Genomic DNA, 25,054 nt, shown 5'->3' with positions numbered 1-25,054 from the left:
AATGAGAAAAACTATTCACCCAATACCCATCAGATAAGGGGTTAATATCAAAAACATACAAGGTACTGACAGAACTTAACAAGAAAAAAAAAACATCTAACCCCATCAAAAAATGGGGAGAAGGGGGGCCAGAGAGATAGCATGGAGGTAAAGCATTTGCCTTGCATGCAGAAGGTCAGTGGTTCAAATCCCGGCATCCCATATGGGCTTTCAGGAGCAATTTCTGAGTGTAGAGCCAAGAGTAACAACCCCTGAGCGCTGCCGGGTGTGACCCAAAAACCAAAAAAAAAAAAAAAAAAAAATGGGGAGAAGAAATGATCAGACACTTCCTCAAATAAGAAATAAGAATTTACAAAAAAAAAAAAAAAAAAAGTATTGCCAAAAGACACATGAAAAAATGCTCCACATCACTAATCATCGGGGAAATGTTAATCAAAACAATGATGAAGTACCATCTCATACCACAGAGACTGGCACACAACACAAAGAACAAGAAATATCAGTGCTGGTGGGATGTGAAGTGAAAGGAACTTTTATTCACTGCTGGTGGGAATCCCATCTAGTCCAGCCTTTATGGAAAACAATATGGAGATTCCTCCAAAAACTGGAAATTGAGCTCCATGATCCAACTATACCACTCCTAGGGATATACAAAAATCCAATACAAAAATCCCTTCCTCACACCTAAATTCATCACAGAGCTATTTACAATAGCCAGACTCTGGAAACAACCAAGATGCCCTTCAACAGATGAATGGCTAAAGAAACTGTGGTACATATACACAATGGAATATTATGCCGGCGTCAGGAGAGATGAAGTCATGAAATTTTCCTATTCATGGATGTACATGGAATCTATTATGCTGAGTGAAATAAGTCAGAGGGAGAAGAGATAGAAACAAAATAGTCGGGGCCGGGCGGTGGCGCTAAAGGTAAGGTGCCTGCCTTGCCTGCGCTAACCTTGGACGGACCGCGGTTCGATCCCCCGGTGTCCCATATGGTCCCCCAAGCCAGGAGCAACTTCTGAGCACATAGCCAGGAGTAACCCCTGAGCGTTACTGGGTGTGACCCAAAAACCAAAAAAAAAAAAAAAAAAAAAAAAAAAGAAAGAAACAAAATAGTCTCACTCACCTATGGGTTTTAAGAAAAATTAAGGACTTTATTGTAATAATGCCCAGAGACAATAGAGGTGAGGACCGGAAGAACCAGCTCACAATATGAAACTCACCACTAAGAGTGTTGAATGCAGTTAGGGAAATAACTACACTAACAACTATCATGACAATCTTAATGAGTGAGAGAAGTAGAATGCCTGTCTCGAATACAGGCAGGGGTTGGGAAGGAGGGAGCGGGGGCATTGGTGGTGGGAATGTTGCACTGGTGAAGGGGTCTGTCTGGTGTTCTGTTTATAACTAAAACCCAATTACAACCATGCTTGTAATCATGATGCTTAAATAAAGATAAATAAAAATATTTTTAAAAAGGCTGGAAGAAGTGTAAAGAGGAGGGATAATGACATGAAAGATTAATAAAGTTTCAGAAAATAACAACAAAAAAAACCTTAAATGCTGTGTGTGTGTATGTGTGTGTGTGATCAATGCTACTGAAAATGTATATAATCTAGTCAATCAAAATATTTTGAGGCTACAACTCTTCAGGATCATTCCCGATTAATTCTATATACACAAGTACCAATTGTTCGTCTTGACTATCCTAAAGAAATGTAGAGTTTAGGATGTGAGAAACTGTGTATTGTTATCTCTTTGAGAACTACTACTTTCTATCTTTGAAGCTATGTTACAGTCAAGGAACAAGGGTTGATATAAGTTACAGTCTACAGTAATCAGAAATACATTTCATTTCTATCTCTCAGATGTATTATATTCTGTGTACCAGGCTATTAGATTCCTGGACTTGAACTGTGTGGTATTACACAAATCAGTAGAACAAATCAAAAAATGCACAAAGTCCTATTTTGTCAAAAAATGACATACTTTTAAGGCAAGTACAGGATACTTGAACTTTACATCAGATGTTAACATATACCTGAATTTAATTTAATTTAGAAATGACTTGCTGGGACAGGGAGAAATAGCAAGAAAGTATGGCATTTGCCTTGCATGCAGAAGGTCGGTGGTTCAAATCCTGGCATCCCATATCCCCTGAGCCTGCCAGGAGCGATTTCTGAGTGTGGAGCCAAGAGTAATCCCTGAGCGCTGCTGGGTGCAACCCAAAAACCAAAAAAAAAAAAAAAAAGGAAATAACTTGCTAAAAATTATAATCTGCTAGTTGTATTGTGAATGTCATCATCATTTAAAATGATTTATTAGTACTTGAGTGGCCCTTGCAAACACACACACACACACACACACACAGTGTCTATGGATCTACATTTATCTCTATATCACAGCAATGCTGAAACCTGCCCATGGTACCTACCATTTAAAAAAAATAATAAGATCTTTGTTTGACAAATTAAATAGTCAAAAAATAAAAGCCACAAAGTTTATATACTTTTCATAACTCAGTGACATACTTGAACGTCTTCCCACATCACAAAATGAAGCCAGGTTCACAAATGAATAGCAATCAGAATAGAGAGTAGGAGTGATCTATGGTACTTACTGATATGTCCAGTTCATCATATGCTTGAAGGACACAGCTATTCTCTGCTATTTCATCTAAGTAATAACTACACTCTGGCCATGGTAAATATCATTTTTATGACAGTAATGAAATGGAAGCGTTTGCCAGTGTTTTTAAGCTAATGACAAAGCAAATGTAATAGAACAAGACACAATGGTCTAATAAAAACGAAAAGCAAATCCTAAAAGAAATTTGGACTATGGTAATGGCCTAAAGCAGTCATTTCCAATGCAAGAGACCATGATATCTTCAAATTATTCTTTTCTAGTTACACAGTGAAAGCCAAAAGACATAACACTTTAACTGCACTCAAAGAACTAAGTGAAATTATCTTTTTTACTTCCTTACTTTAGTTGAGAGGATGTTTGCTTAAGGGAGCTCCAACTCTATACTCCAAAGGGATTTCAGGGCTGTTCAGCTGTGCTCAAGGAATATGTGGTGGCAGGGATCAAACCGAGGCCTCCCATTTGGAAAACATGCACCTAAGCCTTGTGAGCCATTTCTTGATTCAACTTCCATTTTTTTTTAAATAGGCTTAAAAAGAGCTGTGATTTGTTTTTAGTTTTTAGTTTTCTAAGCAGTTGATTTATGTGTTTGTTTATTTATTGGTTTAGGGGCCACACCTGGTGATGCTCAGGGGTTACTCCTGGCTCTATGCTCAGAAATCGCTCCTGGCAAGCTCGGGAAATCTTAAGGGATGTCAGAAATCAAACTGAGTTCATTCTGAGTTGGCTGCATACCAGGCAAATGCCCTACCACTGTGTTGTCCCCACAGCTGTGATATATATTTTAAACAAACAAAAAATCTATATCATTTAACATTACCATGATCTAAATATGTTGGTTCATTGGTGTTCCATGGATTACTTTATATATTTTTCTGCCAAAACATTCAGTGTGCTCTGAGGCAGTTCTTCTGCACATCTCATCCATAGGATTCAATTAAACAATGATATATGGGGTCAGAGAGATAACATGGACGTAAGGCATTTGCCTTTCATGCAGAAGGTCATTGGTTCGAATTTCGCATCCCATATGGTCCTCCGAGCCTGCCAGGAGCAATTTCTTTTTTTCTTCTTTTTGGGCCACACCCGGCGATGCTCAGGGGTTACTCCTGGCTGTCTGCTCAGAAATAGCTCCTGGCAGGCACAGGGGACCATATGGGACACCGGGATTCGAACCAACCACCTTTGGTCCTAGATCGGCTGCTTGCAAGGCAAACGCCGCTGTGCTATATCTCCGGGCCCCAGGAGCAATTTCTGAGCGTGGAGCCAGGAGTAACCCCTGAGCACTGCCAAGTGTGACCTAAAAACCAAAAACCAAACAAACAAACAAAAAAACCACAATGATTTATTGAGGCTCTATTTAAAAGCATCATACCTGAGGTCACAGCTTTAGAATTTTTGCCTTGCATATAGCTGACCCAGTCCAATCCCTGACACCCCATATGGATTCTTAAGCCATAACAGGAGTGACCTCTGAGCACAGAGCAAAGAGTAAGCACCGAACACTGCAAGTGTGGCTCCAACTCCCTCCCAGAAAAAAACTGTCACACTAAATGGTGGAGATAAAAGACAAACATGGTATATTCAAAGATATAGTGTAATAATATTTAGATAGATGTACATCTGAATAAGAACTAACAGATGCTAGAAAGGAAGTAAATAAAGAATGGTATCAGAATATAGAGAAGAAGGGTTGCAGTGAAGATGAGTTGTTGGTCCAGCCTAGATATCAGAATGGCTTGGGATGGGACTAGGACTAAATGACAGAACGTAGTATTTGTATGTATAAGGATCTGGGTTTGATACCCAGCATCACAAAATAAAACAAGAAATTAGAAAAAGCTTCCTGAAAATGGCAGCAGCATAGTAAAGGTTAAGAAGCTAACATGCGGGGCCGGAGAGATAGCATGGAGGTAAGGCGTTTGCCTTTCATGCAGGAGGTCATCGGTTCGAATCCCGGCGCCCCATATGGTCCCCTGTGCCTGCCAGGAGCAATTTCTGAGCCTGGAGCCAGGAATAACCCCTGAGCACTGCCAGGTGTGACCCAAAAACCAAAAAAAAAAAAAAAAAAAAAGAAGCTAACATGCTACCCTGAATGAAAATTTTTGTCAGCTGGAAGGAAGAGGAGGAGAAGGATGGGGAGCTGGAGGTGGGAGGGGAGAAACGCGAGTTCAAAGTTAGGCCAGAGAAGGAGCAGGAGGTAATGACTGAACAACTTGTACATCTTAAGGAGTTTCAACTTTTATCCTGACAGAATTATGAAGCCAGATTTGACTTTTATAGGATGGCTGTTCCATCAGCCTTCGAGGCAGAAAACTGGAGCCAAAATGTAGTTCTCTCCCAGAAAAAAGATTATCACAAACTCCAGGAAAGAATTATGCTGACTCACATTTTTTTATGCTGACTCACTTTAACTCATGCTAGAAAATATAGCTTGTTTACATTACCTGTTCAGGCAAGAAAAAAAAAAGTTTCTATCGTTTGTCAAAAATGCATATATTTTCCATCAACAGAATACAATCTTTGAGGTATCTTAAAATCAATGAATCAATTTGCATTAAATTTTATGAACTCTGGGGCCGAAGAGATAGCATGGAGGTAAGGCGTTTGCCTTACATGCAGAAGAACGGTGGTTCAAATCCCGGCATCCCATATGGTTCCCTGTGCCTGCCAGGGGCGATTTTTTAGCATAAAGCCAGAAGTAACCCCTGAGTGCTGCCAGGTGTGACCCCCCCAAAAAAAAACACCAAAATAAAAATTGTATGAACTCTTTTTCTTTCCCACCATCCTCACACTAGTGTCCTGGTGATCAAGTAGTCTAATTGCTGAGTTGCATCTCCCCCAGAATCCTAACTCTATCGATAGAATAGAACCTCACAGCATTAAGAGAGTGAAAAGTGGGCCCAGAGAGAGAGCACAGCAGCATTTGCCCTGCAAGCAGCTGATCCAGGACCAAAGGTGGTTGGTTTGAATCCCATATGGTCCTCTGTGCCTGCCAGGAGCTATTTCTGAGCAAACAGCCAGGAGTAACCCCTGAGCAACACCGGGTGTGGCCCAAAAACCAAATAAAAAAATAAATAAAAAAATAAATAAAAAAATAAATAAAAAAATAAATAAATAAATAAATAAATAAAAGCGTGAAAAGTGGGGCCGGAGAGTTAGCAGGGAGGCAAGGCATTTGCCTTTCATGCAGAAAGATGGTGGTTCGAATCTCAGTATACCATATGGTCCCCTGTGCCTGCCAGGAGCGACTTCTGAGTGCAGAGCCAGGAGTGACCCCTGAGCGCTGCTGGGTATGACCCCAAAAAAAAAAAAAAAAACAAGAGAGAGTGAAAAGTAAAATTGATAAACAAGAATAATAGGATAGCAGATAGGGCATTTGCTTTGCACATGGTTTCACTTGGGCTTGATACTCTGCATCACATATAGTCAATCCCCCAAATCCACCAGAATGATCCCTGAAAGCAGAACCAAGAATAAACCCTGAACACAGTGGGGTGTGGCCCCAAAGCAAACAAACAAAAAATTGAGGAATAAAAGCAGATTGGACAAGTCATCTTAAATCCTTAGCTAAATTATGCATGTGCATTGAGCAACTACATGGTATTCTCACTGGCATATTTGTCTAGAAACATCTCACTGGACCACTCCCAGTAGTGTTTTTGATTTTTTTTAATGGTTTTTGGGTCACACCGGCAGCGCTCAGGGGTTACTCCTGGCTCTATGCTCAGAACTCACTCCTGGCAGGCTCAGGAGACCACATGGGATGCGGGGAGTCGAACCACCGACCTTCTGAGTGCAAGGCAAACACTCTACCTCCATGCTATCTCTCCGGCCCCATCTTTGATATATTAATCAGTTGACAGGTTTTAAACAGAAGTACTAGAATATCTAACAATCAGCACCAAATAGAAAAAAATCTTTATGCTGTTCAAGTATTCCAACATAAAAAGAGGAGGGGAGAACCACATTTTAAGCTATTGCTGTCTACAACAATTAAGAATCTATTTTTTTCTGTCTTTCAGCTTACACTGCATAAAATTACCATATTGGGGGAAATCCTCAGAGATGAGTCCCTAGAGTTTATGCCATAAAGAAACGATTTTATGGGTTGGAAAGATAAATACAGGGGTTGAGCCATTTACCTTGCATGTGGCCAACCCAGGTTTGATTTCCAGCACATATGGTCACCTAAGTCCTGCCAAAAGTAAGTCCTAAGCAAAGCCAGATGTGGACCCAAAACAACCCCCCCCAAAAAATAAGCATAAACCATTTTAGAAGCATACTTGTTATTTTTAAGATTTATGTGAGATCTTCTTGTTTACAATCTATGATCACAATGAGGTGATCATTCTCTGTATTGAAGGGTAATGTATAAAAGAGGCAGAGAATGGATAATGATTAGATATGTCTATACCATGAGTACTGTTTTCAGTCAAATGTAAAAACATCTGCAGCAAGAGTCATCAACTTTTGGGGGGTCATGGTTCCCAAGAACCACAAAATCCTGAATACAATTCTGTATTCATGAATCCCCAAATGCACTGAGATCAATTAAGATCCTTTAGACACAGTCCAAGAAATAGAAAAGTTTAACTCGTCACCTCACTGCTAGGAATTTAATCTTAGCCTTAAAAAATTATTTCCTTTTTCTTTTTATTCTTTTGTGGTGTCACTCTTGTACATGCAATGTGTGTTTTACTGTTGAGTCCCATCTCCGTATTCCTTAATAGCCTGACACAAAATAAGTCATAAGGAACAGTTTCTATTATCAAGACTATTTCTCTTTCAGCTCTATGGTTTTTCTTCTTCTTCTTCTTCTTCTTCTTCTTCTTCTTCTTCTTTTTTTTGGTTTTTATTCTTTTGTTTTTGTTTTGTTTTGAGATCCCACCTGGTGATGCTGAGTGGGTACTGGAAATATCATATAGGATACCAGATATCAAACTAAAGTATTCCAACTGTGTGCAAGACAAGCACCTTACCCACTGTACTATCTCTCTGGCCTCAGATGAGCTTCCTTTTTACAGAGCCACAAGAGATGACATGGTGACAAACCCATCTGGGCTAATGCTCTACCAGATTCAAGTCTGAAGACAAGGCAATGGTATCCATTTACTTAACTGCTCCAACAAAGCTGATTGACTCCAACTGTTGTAATTTGGTGACACATCCATTTCTTAATTGACAGTAGTATGTGATTTTCTGTTTTTTTCCATGATGTGACCTTCTGCCCCAATCCAACTCAAAAACTTTAGAATCGGGCTGGGAAGGTGGCGCTACAGGTTAGGTGTCTGTCTTGCAAGCGGATGGACTGCAGTTCGATCCCCCGGTGTCCCATATGGTCCCCCAAGCTAGGGGTGATTTCTGAGCGCATAGCCAGGAGTAACCCCTGAGCATCAAACAGGTGTGGCCCAAAAACCAAAAAAAAAAAAAAAAAAACAAACAAACTTTAGAATCAATGCATCAGATGGTGCTAATAGTAGTAGTTTAAAGTCAAACCAAAGTGAGGGCTTTTCTGAAAGATATGGTGCTGCTCATAAACACTGATCTACATACTGAACTTCTAAAGTTAACTGAACTTTAGTAGTCAAATCTTAGAATTATAGTAATCCACATCAGCAGTTCTCAAAGTGAAGGCTAAGGGTTTGAGGGGATCCTCAAAATTCTATGGATTTGCAATGACTGTGGCATTCCCCTGAACTATTTTATGCGCTCAAGGTCCTGATGTTTCGCTAGAGTATTTATATGTATATATGACTGTTCTCCACCCCCTGCCCCATTGCATTGCTTTGCTCCTGGTAGACAGAACCAAGTCAGATGTGTTAACTTAATATATGACAACATACCTATAATACCCAGATATGTCTTTAAATCTTTATTTGCAAATGCCCCTTCTTATCAAGTGAACCATTGGGAATTTTCTCAAACCCACATTCTCAGAAGTTAAAGATGATGAACAACAAGTCAAGAAACTTGATTTTTATGTTATTTTGGGGAGTGGTGGGATGTGAAGAAAGGAGATGGGGTTTGGAGTTCAATCCAGGAAGTCACATATCCAAGTGCTTGATACTGAACTACATCCCCAGTTAGTAAATTCTGACATGGGGTTGGGGGTGCACATTCTGGTGTTCAGGGACTATGTTCAGACTCTGTACTCCAAATCCATACCTGATTGTGCTCGGTGGGCTATGCGCGATGCCATGAATCAATGTTGAGTCTGCAGCCACTCTAGGTGAATACCTTAACCTCTGTTCTATCTCACTGGCCCACACAATTCTTGTCATTTCCTTTTCCTTTTTATTCTTTTGTGGTGTCACTCTTGTATATGCTATCTGTATTTTATTGTTGAGTCCCACCCCCATCTAAAATATCTTGGTGGTTTTTTTTCTTGTGCAGAAAACCTTACAATTTGTACACAATACACCCAATAATTTATGTGGATAAAGAGCTCTTTTTTTCATATTTCTGTGACTCAACATATTCAGATGTAGACAAAATTTAACAATAAAACCCCAATAAGAAGACAAAGAGTTGGAGAGTTAAAGAGGATGCATGCAGAGAAGAAACTTAAAACTCTAATGAAAGATTCTCCGGGGAATGTAGTGGGAAAACTAATGACCTCAGAAACAAATGACTTTTATTTTTAATTTCTGGGTCCGTCCACAGTGCTCAGGGACTACTCTTGGCACTGAGCTCAGGGGAACCATAGGTATTGCTAAAGATCAAACTGGGGCTAGCTGCGTGTAAGGCAAGCACATTAACTCCCCTTCAAGGAGAAAGCAATGGAGTACACACAGCAACACTGAGGGCTTAGTCTTAGTTCTGTGCTCAGAGATTACTCCTGATGGAGCTCAAAAGACCATATACAGTGCTGGATATCATGCCTGGGTTCAGCTGCATGTAAGAAAAGCACTATGCAATCTTTTCAGCCTCAAGACTCCCTTTTACATTCCACATTTTTAATGATTGACACAGGTTTGTTACACCTCTCCTCCAAATGCACTGAGAAACATAGCAGGTTGCACTGGGCTAACAGTGTCAGAGAGCAGAATGTGTATGAAACCTGACTGTGCCCCTAACCAGCTAATAGGATACTAGTTGAATTATTTAAACTCTCAACAGCTTTCACTGGTGAAATGGAGAACATTTTAAAACCTATTACCTATAAAATTGTATAAAAAATGTTCAGTACAACACTACCAATGAAGTACTGCTTTGGTCCATTATTCTCCTTAATAAAATGCAATGATTAATGTGTTGTAATTGAAAGATTAAAAATTATTTTAAAATAACTTAAAAGAAATGTAGTATAGTATAAAGGGTTAGGTACTTGTCTTGTATGTAGCTAACCCAGCACTGCATATTATCCCCCAAACACTACCAGCAATGATCCCAGAGCACTACTGGGTGTGGCCCAAACACCCCACCTAACATTTTCAGAATGCGTAACTATGACATAATGGGCAGGGGACCATAATAACAATAAATGCATTTATATTAAAAGTAAATCAAAATTAGCATCCAGAGTAATACAGTGGGTAAAGCATGTGCTTTGTATGCAACTGACCTAGGTTTGTTTCCAGGCACCTCTCTGGTCCCTTGTACTCACCAGGAATGACCCCTGAGTGCAAAGTCAGGAATAAGCTCTGAGTACCATGAGGTATGACTCTACCACCAAATAAACATGAATATCAAATAAAGTTTTTGTATTTCAGTGGCACTATTTTGAGCTATTTATGGTGATGAAGATAACAGATGTAAGAAAGAAACAGATGTAAGTAAGATATACTGAAATGAAGCCCAGAAGCATCTGCCTTGGAAATTTCTGGTCAACAGTTTAAAGCCCAGTGCCGCCATGTGTGCTGAGTGTGATCCTGGCAGTTCTGCTGTGATTTTTGTTGCTGCAATCTACTTCTACCCACAACACTACTAGGTTGTGTAAGCATCACAATTAAAGTATATGATGCTTGGTGAGCTACTGCATCTAAAAAAGATGTGTGCTCATCACAGTGACCCCCTCCCAACCAGAACACCTGTGTCACAACTGAAGAGTGTAAATAGCAGAGATCACCTGAGCAAAGCGTATAAGCACCAGCTGATATGATGCCCATGAATAGATCAGCTACAAGTGTATGCAACCTGGCCAGTACCACCACAAAGGCAAGAGGGTCAGGACAGGGCATCATATATAGGTATATGTAGAGGGAAAAATATTAGTAGGTTAAATACAAGAGTTCTGTGTAAATTTTCAAAAGTTGACTTTTCGTTCATTCTTTATCTGTGTCTAGGCTAATGAAATAAAACTATTCAATCTGACAAGACTTGGGGGAAAAAATAACATAAAAGACTGTTTTCCTAGTGACCTTTGTTTTCATTACATGCACTGGTCTACATCTTTAAACACTTAGTACATTTTTTGCCTAACTGAAAGGAACAGACCAACCTGACATTCATAATCACAGGTTTGCTTTTGCAACTTTCTAAACTAAGAATTGTATTGAAAAATCCAGTCTTGCCATTGGGATTTTTCTAATAGTCCTAGATTCTCTACAAACCTTGTGCAGTAGGTTTTGAAGATATGAAATATGAGCAAGTTCCCATTTCAATGAGAGTACCTTTTAAACCTCATCAATAATAACATTTAATGAGAGAAATATTTTATTATAAACAAAATATTTATAAATATCCTAAATAAAATAAAAAATGTTTTACTTTTTTATTTATTTAGTTTTCAGGACTAAACCTAGTTGTACCGTATTTGCTGGCGTATAAGACAACTGGGCGAATAAGACGACCCCCTAATTTTGCAGTTAAAACATAGGTTTAGGCCTATATTCACTGTATCAGACAGAACATTCCTGTGCTGCAACTGTATGTACCACAGTAAGCCAATCACAACAAGCAAAGGTTCAAAGGTTATACTGTAATAGACTTCCTCTCTGACTCTGGCCAATCTGAGCAGGCTTTTGACAGTGTAGATTCGGGTCCAGAACATTGTCTAATTTGCATGCATAAAAAGCCTGCTTGGATGGGCTGAGTTAGAGAGGCTGTCCGAGCAGCCTGGCAGTGATTGGTGCAGGATCAAGTTGGAAAATTCGTTTTGTGCCAATATTCAGACAATTTTTGTTTAGCGGCATATTGAAACATTTTTCGGGATATACTCGGTGTATAAGACGACCCCAGATTTTCGGTTGACTTTTGTTTCAAAAGTCATCTTATATGCCGGAAAATACGGTACTTAAGTGTTGCTCTTGGGTATGTGCTCAGGAGTTATTATCAATGATGTTCCAGGAGACAATATGGAAACTAGAATAGAACCTGAACAACCCACATGCAAAGCATAATAAACTCTAGCCATTGAGCTATTCTTCTACCTATCCCCAAACAAATGATTTTTATAATGAGTAAGATGAGAGCTCAATAGCAAGGCACCTGCCTTGCAAGGGGAAGGTCTTGAGTTTGATTCCCAGCAACACCTCACATGCTAATTTGATCCCAGTGATGCTTTTTTTTCCCCAAGATCCCAGAGTCACAATGAAATGTGCTGTTTCTTGCATACCAAAACCAAATATGTGTGAGCCAAGCAACTAGCGTGTATAGCCTGTAGCATGTTACACAGCCAGGTATGTATGAACCTGAATCACCCCAAGAACACTAAAAAAGAGGAAGAATGAGAAATTTTATATATATATATGGTTTTTGGGCCACACCCAGGGGTTACTCCTGGCTATGCGCTCAGAAGTCACTCCTGGCTTGGGGACCATATGGGACGCCGGGGTGATGGAACCGTGGTCCGTCCTAGTCTAGCGCCGGCAAGGCAGACACCTTACCTCTAACGCCACTGCGCCAGCCCCAGTTTTTAAATAAATTTTTAACCACCCCGAATTAAGAGTCACAAAGTTATTCATTATTAAGTTTCACGCATACAATGTTCCAAGACCAATCCCTTCACTACTGTCCACTTCCCCCATATCATTGTCACAGTTTCCAACCTGCCCCCAAACATGCCTCTAGAGCAGGCACTTTTTCTAATCCACCACTGTCCTAGTGTTCCCTTCCCTACTTTATCCTTCCCTACCCCTGGCCCATTAGCAAGTTTCCTACTGAAGAACAGTTCTCTTGTTCTTTTCTATTGCCTTCTGGACGTTGCTGTTCCCTTACAAAAGTTTCTTAACATCCCACATAAAAGAGACCTTTCTGTGTCTGTCCTCATCAGATCAATAGAATAGAATTGAAAATTCAGAGACAGAATGCAGATATATTGTCAGTTAATTTTCTTTCTTTTTTTTTTTGGTTTTTGGGCCACACCCGGTGGTGCTCAGGGGTTACTCCTGGCTGTCTGCTCAGAAATAACTCCTGGCAGGCATGAGGGACCATATGGGACACCAGGATTCGAACCAACCACCTTTGGTCCTGGATCGGCTGCTTGCAAGGCAAATGCCACTGTGCTATCTCTCCAGGCCCGTCAGCTAATTTTCAATAAAAGAAACAAAATATAAAGTGGAACAAGGGAAAAATCTCTTGAACAAGTGGTGTTTAGAAAACTGTTTGGTCACATGCAAAGTAATGAAGTCAGATTTCTTTCTTTTTAATGGCATGCAAAAAGTCAAATCAAAATGTATTAAAAAAAAAAACTCGGTATCAAACCAGAATCCCTAATGTACAGAGAGAAAAATATTGACAGAACTTTCCATGACAATGAAGCTAAAGGCATCTTTAAGAATGAAACACCACTGACCAGCAAGTGGAAGCAAAGATAAACAAGTAAGACTAATTGAGAAATATATTTTTTTCTTTTGGGGCCATACCCAGTGACGCTCAGGGGTTACTTCTGACTATGCACCCAGAAATCACTTCTGGCTCAGGGAATCATATGGGATGCTGGGGATGGAACCAAGGTCCATCCTGGATCAGCTGCATGCAAGGCAAACACTCTACCGCTGTATTATGGCTCCAGCTCTGAGAAATTTTTTTAATTGAATATGCTGTAATGAGTAAATTCTACTAACTATGGAATATTCTTCAATTTCTTTTTGTTTTTTAATCTTTATTTAAGCACCATGATTACAAGCATGATTGTTGTTGGGTTTCACTCAGAAACAGAACAACCCCCTTCACCAGTGCAGGGAAACAACTACACTAACAACTATCATAACAATGTTAAAGAATATTCTTCAATTACTGCTCAAAATGTCTCATGTGCTATTGCCTTTTATTTAAATTCCAACCTCCTCCATAGCAAGACTTTTTTTTTTTTTTTTTGTCACACCCAGCAGTGCTCAGGGGTTACTCCTGGCTCTATGTTCAGAAATTGCTTCTGGCAGGTTCAGGGGATGCCGGGATTAGAACCACTGTCATTCTGCATGTAAGGCAAACACCTTACCACTGTGCTATCTCTCCAGCCCCGGATTCTCATTTTCTTTCTTTCCTTCTTTCTTTTTTTTTTTTTTTTTTTGGTTTTTGGGCCACACCTGTTTGACGCTCCTGGCTATGTGCTCAGAAATCGCCCCTGGTTTGGGGGGACCATATGGGACGCCGGGGGATCAAACCGAGGTCCATCCTACACTAGTGCTTGCAAGGTAGACACCTTATCTCTAGCGCCACTTTCCCGACCCCCGGATTCTTATTTTTCAAAGAAGCTCAGCACTTCAACTGAAAGGTTTATCTTCTATAATGCAGAGTAATCACTGGGTTTAAAGACTTTTAACATAAAGATTTGTCTTATCCAGTCCCCGAAACACCCAGGGTTGGTTACAAACCTAAATCTACACAATGAGCTCTTTGTTACTCTGCCTTTTTTTCTTCTTACTGTCCCTTATTACACCTGATACATGAGTACTAATGACCAAGGGTCTATGAGTTGATAAAAAAAATTTAGAAAGTGAATGCTGAATGTGGGAGGAAAGACAGAAAATGGGAATAGAAGAAAACCATTTCAGTTAATATTACATTTCCCTATATAAATAATTTTTTTTTTTTGGTTTTTGGGTCACACCCGGCAGTGCTCAGGGGTTACTCCTGGCTGTCTGCTCAGAAACAGCTCCTGGCAGGCACGGGGGACCATATGGGACACCGGGATTCAAACCAACCACCTTTGGTCCTGGATCGGCTGTTTGCAAGGCAAACGCCGCTGTGCTATCTCTCCGGGCCCAACATGCATAATTTTTTAAGATGTAAGAGAGAGATACGTCAGGGATAAAGTGTTAGCTCTGCATGCAGCAACCCCCCCATGGCACAGTTCCATGGTCCCCCAAGCACCACCAGGTATCATTCCAGAGTGCAGAAACTGAAGACCGCCAGGTGTGGCCACCAAAGAAAAACTTTTTTCAAATGCTCCCTTTAGGAGAAAATATTGTCCAGAACATACTCAGCAAAATAAGGTGATGTCATTCACATTATTAGATGGCTAATTAAGTATACAGCCAATCACATTGCTCCAAACCTCTCCAAGGTCAATATTATTCCCATACACTGTAGATAGACTTCTTTAGGTCAGAGTCTACACCTCAAAATGCCTTTGGTTTAATATGGCTAACACAAAGGGTCAAAGACAGATGAGTCAGGTACATTTCCACTAACAATTCTTCAACCACATACTCGATTTTTAATTCCCAGATAAGCACTCTAGGTTTAGAGAAAGCTCGAAGAGATTGCCAAGATAATTATTACAGAGAAGGATAAGTTTCCTCCTGTCTCATCTTAGTACTCTAAAGTACTAAATACAGTTCTACTCACACTTGTGTATTAATTGAAGGTTATTTCCTAACGAAGTTTTCCACTGCCTGTAGAGTAGAGGGGGGAAAGGAATGTGATTATGGAAAGGATGTTAACATAAAAAAAAGTACCTTGACACTGCAGGGGTCTCAAACTCAATTTACCTGTAGGCCGCAGGAGGCAAAGTCGGGGTGATCCTTGAGTGCAAAGTCAGTAGTCAGCCTTGAACATTGGAGGGTGTGACCCAAACAACTAAAACAAAACAAAACAAAACAAGATTCCTGGGCCCGGAGAGATAGCACAGCAGTGTTTGCCTTGCAAGCAGCCGATCCAGGACCAAAGGTGTTGGTTCGAATCCCGGTGTCCCATATGGTCCCCTGTGCCTGCCAGGAGCTATTTCTGAGCAGACAGTCAGGAATGACCCCTGAGCACTTCCGGGTGTGGCCCAAAAACCAAACAAACAAACAAACAAACAAACAAAAAAACAAGATTCCTCTAGGGCAGGGCCACAAAATGTTGTACAGAGGGCCCTTTGCGGCCCGCGGGCCGCAAGTTTGAGACCCCTGATATAAAGGAAATAGCACGTTGATATCTATCCTGATGACAGTGCCTGTCACTGTAACTTATTTTTTGGTTTATTTTTGTTGTAGGGTCTATTCCTGGGGTTTCTTGGAAAACCCTGTGTTACAAGGATTGAACATGCATTAGAGCATGCACTCCAGCCCTGTAAAGCCATCTCCCAGCCCTAATGTGAGTTTTTTTTTGGGGGGGGGGTCACACCCAGCAGCGCTCAGGGGTTACTCCTGGCTCTACACTCAGAAATTGCCCCTGGTTGACTCAGAGGACCATATAGGGTGCCGGGATTCGAACCACCGTTCTTCTGCATGCAAGGCAAACTCCCTACCTCCATGTTATCTCTCCGGCTCCCCTGATATGAGATTTAATCCCCTTCATACACTACCCTGAACTACCCAGATAAAATAGACAATGCTCTCTTGTACAACAAACATATTCTGCAAAAGTTTATTTCATAAGATAGTCATTAGCATAGCCTCATTCTACAGTGACAAGAGCCCATCTGTTTCCTTGGCACCAAAGCAAAGATGAATTTCAAGATGGAGACCCTAGAAGGTTTCTATTTGTACATGAAATAAAAACTTCTCACCCAGCTCTATTTTTTAAATGTTCACTCAGCACATTCTTACAGATTTCTTCAAAGGTCTAAAGAAAAAACTCTTAACTTATCCTGTCCTGAGTTGCTTGAACAACAAGAATCATTAGGTCCAGAGCTATAGCACAGTGGCAGGGCGTTTGCCTTGCACACAGCTGCCCAGGACAGACCTGGGTTTTTGTTTGTTTGTTTGTTTGTTTGTTTGTTTTTGGAATACACCTGGCAGTGCTCAGGGTTACTTCTGGCTCTACATTCAGAAATCGCTGCTGGCAGGCTCGGGGGACCATATGGGATGCCGGGATTAGAACCACCGACCTTCTGCATAGAAGGCAAATGCCCTACCTCCATGCTATCTCTCTAGTCCCATACATGTAGGTTCTGGAGAAAACTACAAGCCTGAAGGGAAACTTCTGGATTTAAAAGCCCAGGTGAACTACACAGAAACAGAAAAGGTGAAGGGGTTGAGAAAGAAGGAAAGGAGAGAAAGTGGATAGGAAGGGTGAGTGGAAAGAGAAGGGGAAGGGGAAAGAGAGGTGACAGTTATTTCAAGTTTTTAGCATAGATGGAGAGAGACAGAAAGACAGAGTGGGGGGATAGAGTGGGGGGAGAGAGGGGGGTTAAAAAAGCTCAGAGACTATTTCTGGCTTTCTGCTAAAGTGACTCCTGGTGTTTGTCAGGTAGCTGAATGTGTGCCTGGGATTCAAACCAGGGTCAGCAGAATGCAAAGCAAATGCTTTGTCCCCATCTCTGTCTCCATGACCTCTCTTGTCTTTAGTGTAGCTTTGAAATTGGAAAAGGCAAATCTGAAATATGCCACCACTTAAAAGAAACACTAGTTTATATCGAAAACACCATCAGAGTAAAGCCCATTCCTGGACTTAGTGAATGTTGAGGAACCAAAGTAGAAAGGGAGGTTTGATTTTTAACAGTCAATACTCCTGAAAGATTTCATACTCGTACCTACAAAGAAGTGTTTCACATTTTGTTGTCATTATTCCAGAGTCACTTCTGGTCTCTGATGTTCCCAACATCCCTCTTTTTGTGAGCACCTCTCTCTTTTCTACTCATAGGAAAATGTTTAATTGTGGCAGACAAGAAACAACTGCATAGTCATCAGCATAAATAACACTGCAGATCACCACTGCCACATTTAATTGGCAGGATTGATGGCCCTCAAGTCAGAGCCTGCAAATACAGCTGCTTTTGTACAATTCTCTTGCTTTACAATTTGGCTAAGACCTTTAAAAAATGATGGCAAGGGAGGAGTTAAGAATGATTCATCAAAACACTGAAAGGCTTCCAATGTACTTTTAGGACTATAATAAAACTCCGAGAAACAGGAAAATTTTTTAAAAATTAAACTTTACAGATTTCCTTTGGTGGACAATCACTTATTCTTCCAGATTTCAAGATAAAGCTAGATATTTCCCTCTCATTACAGAAGTCCCATCACAATTTCTGCTCTAGTAATTACTATGCTTGTTTTGTTTTGTTTTGTTTCATTTGGGGGGAGCAGGGAGTACCCTACTTCTGGTGGTGCTCAGGGCTTATTCCTGGCTCTGAGCTCAGGGATCACTCATGTTGTGGCTCAGAAGATCATATGGGGTCTGGGAGATTGAATTAGGGTCATTCAACTGCAAGGCAAGAGGAGGCAAGCACCACATCTACTGTACTTTCTATCTGGCCACTTATATGTTTTTGTATGTTTATTTTTCTAATCATCTTTCTTAGGAGATCAGATACGCTAGTTAATTTCCATACTTTCACAAGGGAATCCTATCTCAGATACACAATATTTATTATTACTACCACATAATACTGGGCTGACTTTCGAGATCAGGATGTAGCTGATGTAGTAACTGAGCGTTTATTATTCTCCACCAAAAGTAATCACCATACATGTAACCTACAGGGTCTCCACTGACTAATGAATATGAGGCTCCATCATAGATAACATGGGAAAAAACTCAACTCTATGAGGACACAGAAAGATCACACTCATCTGTTCGATTATAAAACAAAACAAAACAAAACATAATATGTATTATTCTATATCCAAAGACAATAGAAATGGGTGGAAAGTGCAACTGAGACAGACGACAATAGGGCCAAGCCATAATACAGCAGGTTGTGTTTGTTTTGCATGGAGCTGACTCAGATTTGATCCATAGCATCCCACATAGTATCCTGTGCATTGCCAGAGAGTGATTCCTGAGTGCAGAGCCAAGAGTTACCCCTGAGCATTGCCAGGTGTGACCCCCAAAACCAATAAATAAGTAAATAATAATAATGAATATAACTAATAATTAATAATAAATAATAAATAAAATAATAATAAAAAGACTGATGACAATAGTAGCTGGACATGATTCCTCTAGGCAAAAACTTGGAATTTAAAGAAAGTATAATAATACGCATAACAGTAACAGTATTCCAAACAACAGTGCCTGTAAGGAGAGAGGAGAGAGAGGAGAGGAGAGAGGAGAGAGAAGAGAGAAAAGAGAGAAAAGAGAGAGAAAGAGAGAGGGGAGACTAAAACTTCAGAGATGACCTTTCACTTAATGTGCATGTATGTGTTCAAAAGTGTTCATCACAGTAAACTACCATTTGTTAATGTTTTGAACCCTTGATATGTTATATAAAATAGAGAATATTTATTTTTAAAAGCTAGTGAATTTAAGTTCACTGGCTTAGTCATGATCAACTTTAAGGAGTGACAAGACATTTTCCATGCATCAATTGGCAGATTTCTGAATAAGCATATTTCAAAGTCCATTAGGATTTTCTTCAGACAGGAAAACAAATATATAGAACCAAAAGTTAGTTCAATAGACAGAGTCTGGCTCAGTTCATCTGCATGCAGGCAAGAGTTCACTAACTTTCACAAGATGTCTAGTGAAATGCATGGCAATGACAGTCTTCTTAGTAACTAGAAGGAAGACATGGGTACCTAGGTGGCACATCTACAGCCCATCAGAACCTACAGCCCTAAAAGTTGAAGATTATGGTGAACACCACATGTATAACCTGTACATTTTTTTAGAGTTAATGTGTTTAACAAACAAACAAACAAAAACAACTTCAGATATCAGCAAGTATTAAGAATAGAATGACAGAATGAGACAAATTTGGGGAAGAGGTAGAAATAGACAGTACAGAGGTTAGTTGTAGTTAGGTAGTAAAGACATTTCTGAGTTGTGTTGAATGTACAGCTCAACATTAATATGCCAGGAAGAAACAAGAGGAAAAATATTTCAGGCAGAAATGGAAAGGCATAAGTGAAATTAATATGCTCAAGGAACAATATTGGAATAACAAGTAGCTATCCTTTCTTCCCAATGAGGTACTGATTCCACTGTAGTTGAACTACACACTGGGTGATTTTAATTCTTTGAGCTTAATAAGGCTTATTTTCTGGCTCAAGATACAGTCTATCGGGCCCGGAGAGAGAGCACAGCGGTGTTTGCCTCGCAAGCAGCCGATCCAGGACCAAAGGTGGTTGGTTTGAATCCCGGTGTCCCATATGGTCCCCCGTGCCTGCCAGGAGCTATTTCTGAGCAGACAGCCAGAAGTAACTCCTGAGCACTGCGGGTGTGGCCAAAAAAAAAACAAAAAAAAACAAAAACAAACAAAAAAAAAGATATAGTCTATCTTGGTACATGACTTGTGAGGCTTGAGCAAAGGCATATCAAAGTTTCACTGGCTTGAATATCATATGATGCTAAATAGATCCCAATGGTCGGTGGTATGAGTTCAATGTCTTTCCTGGCGGTGCTTGACAAATTGTGGAATGGGGCATAGATGTCTCCAAGAGCAATGGTAGACTTAGTAGCTTTTAATTTATCTCTATCAGTTTTAATCCACAGTGTTTGTAGCTACAGTGTTTGGTGCATAGATATTTAGAGTTGTTAAGTCCTATTGAGAGAATCACACTTATACCATTAGAGAAAATTTTCTTTCCATTCCTAGTTATTTCTTTTTAATTCTCTTATGGCTGACATTAATATAGCCAGCTTTATTATCTCAACAGTATTCTCATGGTATTCCTATTCTATCCTTTTCCACTGAATTGGTCAACATTTCATTATATCGTTATATAAGTTAGCATATAACTGAGTTATATTTTCAGTACACTCTAACCATCTTTAAATGGTTCTAACAGTTCACTTGCACTTAATAAAACTATAATGTATTAGAATTTAAGGTTACGATTTTTATGTTATAATTTTTACTGTGTTCCCATTAGTTAACACACTTTGAGAATGCCATTTTGATTTTCCTCTTTACGTTTGTTACTGTTTTAATTCTTTTCTTTAATTTTAGACCCCAGTGTTCAGGGATATTTTTGGCATTATTCAGGGACACATTCAGAGCCAGAGTTCAAATCCTTCTGAGTGCAAAGCTTATGTTTAGCTTGCTGAGCTCGCTCTCTCCAGCCCAGCCTATATTATTATTTAGTTTATGTCTTTGACACAACATCTTATTCTATCCAGGGACTTTTATATGTTCACTACTATGTAACTACTTTGCTTACATCAAAGCAATAAAAGATGACAGTTCTGGGGCCGGGTAGGTGGCGCTGGAGGTAAGGTGTCTGCCTTGCAAGCGCTAGCCAAGGAAGGACCGCGGTTCGATCCCCTGGCGTCCCATATGGTCCCCCCAAGCCAGGGGCGATTTCTGAGCACATAGCCAAGAGTAACCCCTGAGCGTCAAACGGGTGTGGCCCAAAAACCAAAAAAAAAAAAAAAAAAAGATGACAGTTCTATCATAAGAATATTAAAAACTTCATTGGTTAAGAAATACCTGGCAAGAAGGAAACTAGTGTCAGAAGGGCTCTTAGCAGCAATGACAAATATACCAGCAAGTTAACTTATATGCAGTAATTGAAGCAAAGATTGATTTTCAACCTAAAGCCAATTCATTTTCGAATTCCATAAATGTGCATTTCCCGAGTTTCTGATTGTTGCTACTTTAACAAATAGAACTCATAAGTATGATAAAGGCCATTCATGGTAAGCCAATATTTGAAAATAGATGACTATGTACAAGCAATTAATAACACTGTCTGGGGTATTTATTTTCATTGCCAAATAATATTTCCATTAATATTACATTTTTATAGTAAAAATCTAAGAAATCTAAACTATTTAAATGTAAATGAGAACATTCTTATTTTCACTAAGTATTTATAGACCATTATTTGGCAGATTTATATTTACAATTTCGCACTCAAAGCACCATATATAGACTCTCCCTGTGCCCTGTGCTGGCAACCAGAATGAAGCCCTTCTGTTCAATCTCCTTTGCAAATTACATTATGGTTCTTGTTTGTTCCAGCTTTAATTTTCTCCATTGATTTCATAGAGAATAGACAAAACCTGACCATAAGACCTCACTATAAAAGAGTGGGGTTATTTCTGCTCAATCAGGGGACCCAGTATCAGAACACTCCCACTGGTGGCAGCATTACCTCTGAGGTAACTATACTGTCTACCAGCTCAATATAACTTTTAGCATATCGTACATATCGTGCAACCCAGAGAGAATTGAGACTACGTAGCTGCCAATAAGAAAGAAAAGATGCACAGTTCACAGCATCGCAAATTGAAGGGGGAAATGAAGTTTCATTAGACAATCTTAAAACCGTGAAAACAAGAACCAGCAGGAGAATGAAAGAAAAATAGCACATTAGAGTGCAAACTTAGTATGCGAGACCTAGGGTTCAATACCTGAAACTGAATGGTCATCCTGAGCAACGCCAGGAGTAACCTAAAGCATAGAGCTAGGAGTAGCATCTGAGTACTGTCATTTGCAACCCTATAACAAAAGGATGGGGCAGGGGAAAGGAAGGAGAAGGGAAGAAAAGAAGGGGGGGAGGCAGGGAGATAAGGAAGGAGGGAGGATTCCACAGGCAGAGTGTGGAATACTTCTCCAGTTTTCTAGTTTCCAAACAAAAAAATGATGTTCACAGCCATGATAAAGAAATGGAAAGGACAAAGAGAAGGATATTCAGAATGAAAGCAGAATTTGATATGTTCCCCCATGAAGTACTGTGATAGCTCAGCTCCAAGGAGACACGACTGGGATATAAAAGTCACTTTCAGCTAGAAATCATTTCAGGCAAAGCAGTTTCCAAGGCAGATGTGTGCCTCCCTGGCTTTGCCTGAGGTCTCTGCAGCAGCTGGCTGAACAACCCCATAGGTCAACCCGAGTTGTAGCAGCTGCATGGGTAAGAGAGGGTACAATATTGAAACAGGAAGAGAGAAAAATACTACCAACAGAGCTCTTAGAGTGCTCCCATCCATACACCAATGCCTGCACACCTGCAAAGTCCATCATTAAATTGTCTGTGCATCTCAGCACAAGGGCTCACCTACAACCCCATCAGTACCTTTGTATTTTGCATGTATGAACTACACAGAGGCTTGAACCAGCTGTTCTATCAAATGCAGCCAAGTTCCTGCTGCTTTGTACCAGTAAGCAACTTACCTGGGCTATAAAAACCTGTTCATGAAAGCATCAAAGAGTCCAAATTTGTCCTCATTTTCCCTTGTGATGTCTTTTTCTCTCGAGTAAATCCACAATGGTGATTTTTTATCAGCATTCTCATCTTTGCAGCTGTCATGTTCTGTCTGATATTATCTGGCACCTTATAAGCATGAACTCAAAAATCTCAGGCTTCTTCAGGACTCTCAAACTCAGGACTGTTGAGGTTGACTAAATGATTCTTACGACACTCAGCAGCACCTGTGATCTCAACCTCCACAACTCACCCCTCATTGTGATCATCAAATTGTCTCTAGACAATACAAAATATGCCCAGGTTTGGGGTGCCGGGAGTAAGAGGGAGCTCCTCACATTTGAAAAACGAGTGGTCCAAATTACAACGAATCTAAAATGAGTCCATTCAAAACATGAGAGGGAAATCAGAATTAGTATCCAGTTTGATGATACAGGCACAATAGAAGCCAGTCTCACGAATATTTAAACGTCTAAATATTTCAACATTTCTATCATTTCTCCATTCCAATGCCAGCTTCAGACCTCCCCCTAAAATGCTGCACCTCGATCAAATTTTTATTGCCAATTCTTGAACATCAAAACAGATGTTACAGTTCTGCATTATAGAGCTGTTTCCTAGAAAGGAAGAGGCACTGGATTCTCTCCCAAATTGGGGGGGGGGGGGAGGAGAGGAGAGCGAGAGAGAGAGAGAGAGAGAGAGGAGAGAGCGAGAGAGAGGAGAGAGCGAGAGAGAGGAGAGAGCGAGAGAGAGGAGAGAGCGAGAGAGAGGAGAGAGAGAGAGAGAGAGAGAGAGAGAGAGAGAGAGAGAGAGAGAACAATAGTGGCTTTTTGCAAAACCACCATTCATTCTGTCATAAGGAAGGACTTGTAAGAGGTCATGTAATCAAGTAACCATTCACACCCTGTTTTCACCTTTTTTTTTTTAAACCCTCCAAGCATTTTCCAGGGAAGTCTGGACACCACTCCAGTAATACTTGACTAAATAGGATGGATAGTCCCATGATCATATCTGCTAATGCAGTTATGTTCAAGCTCAGCAGTGCCAGGGAATGATCAGAGCTCACCTGGAAGTGTTCAGAGTGTTATATAGTGCCAGGGTTCAAACCTAGAATCTTGCATGTGCAAGGCACAAGCTCCAGTCCCCTCTGATCTATCCCCCTGAACCCCCCTTTTTTTTAAAAATTAATTTTAAAAAAATCAATTCATTTTACAAATAGTTTTAACCTAATATTGTGTCAAACTGAAAAAATAATTAGCCTTAAACAAATGTATAATTCTTTATTTTTTCATTCTAGCAAGAATAAAAGCATGATGATCCATACTCATGATCGGAATTCCAAAAGTACATTACTTTTCTCTGCTTACTCTTGAGTTATACAATAGTAGCCATGAAAAGAAAGATGGTACCTTTTAGAATAAGTTGCGACGGCCATAGTTTGAACACAGCTTCCTCACATTGTCCATATCCTGGAATCACTCCTCTTCCCGGGCAAGTTGAACAAACAGACTAACTCAGTATTACAGACTAAATGGACTGGGCAGCTGTGATGAGGTATGAGTTCTAAGATCAGGCTGTGAGTAGCTAGTGCCTACTCTAGATCTTTTACCCCAGAGAAAACTTAAAATGAATATAAAGAGTTGGCCATCTTGGAGGGAACAGGTCTAGAAACCCACGACAGTATCTTGTATGTCAACCCCACAGTCCCTCTATTAATTCTATCCTCATGCAGAGACAATTAAATGCATGTTCATTAGAAATCCAGAGCACAACATAAAATGATGTTTAGATTACTGAACTACTGAAACAGTGAATTATATATTTATTATTGAGGTTTTGGAAGGCCACATCCAGCCCTGTTCCAAGTTACAATTCTAGTTCTATACTCAGGAATTACTCCTGGCTGGCTCAGGGGACCATATGGTATGGCGGGGATTGAACCCTGTGCTAGGCAAAAGTGCTACCCTTGTACTGTCACTTTGGCACTGAAAAACATTT

The 25,054-nt window shown here is 40.1% G+C and overlaps 1 protein-coding gene across 1 annotated transcript in view; it reads right to left on the bottom strand.

The window, feature by feature from the left end:
* Positions 1-25,054, bottom strand: part of MAGI1 (membrane associated guanylate kinase, WW and PDZ domain containing 1) — a 763,677-nt gene that overhangs the window by 539,308 nt on the left and 199,315 nt on the right.

This window comes from Suncus etruscus, chromosome 7 (genome assembly GCF_024139225.1).
Source record: "Suncus etruscus isolate mSunEtr1 chromosome 7, mSunEtr1.pri.cur, whole genome shotgun sequence".
NCBI classification, from domain to species: domain Eukaryota; kingdom Metazoa; phylum Chordata; class Mammalia; order Eulipotyphla; family Soricidae; genus Suncus; species Suncus etruscus.
This window is presented reverse-complemented; position numbering and strand designations above follow the sequence as displayed.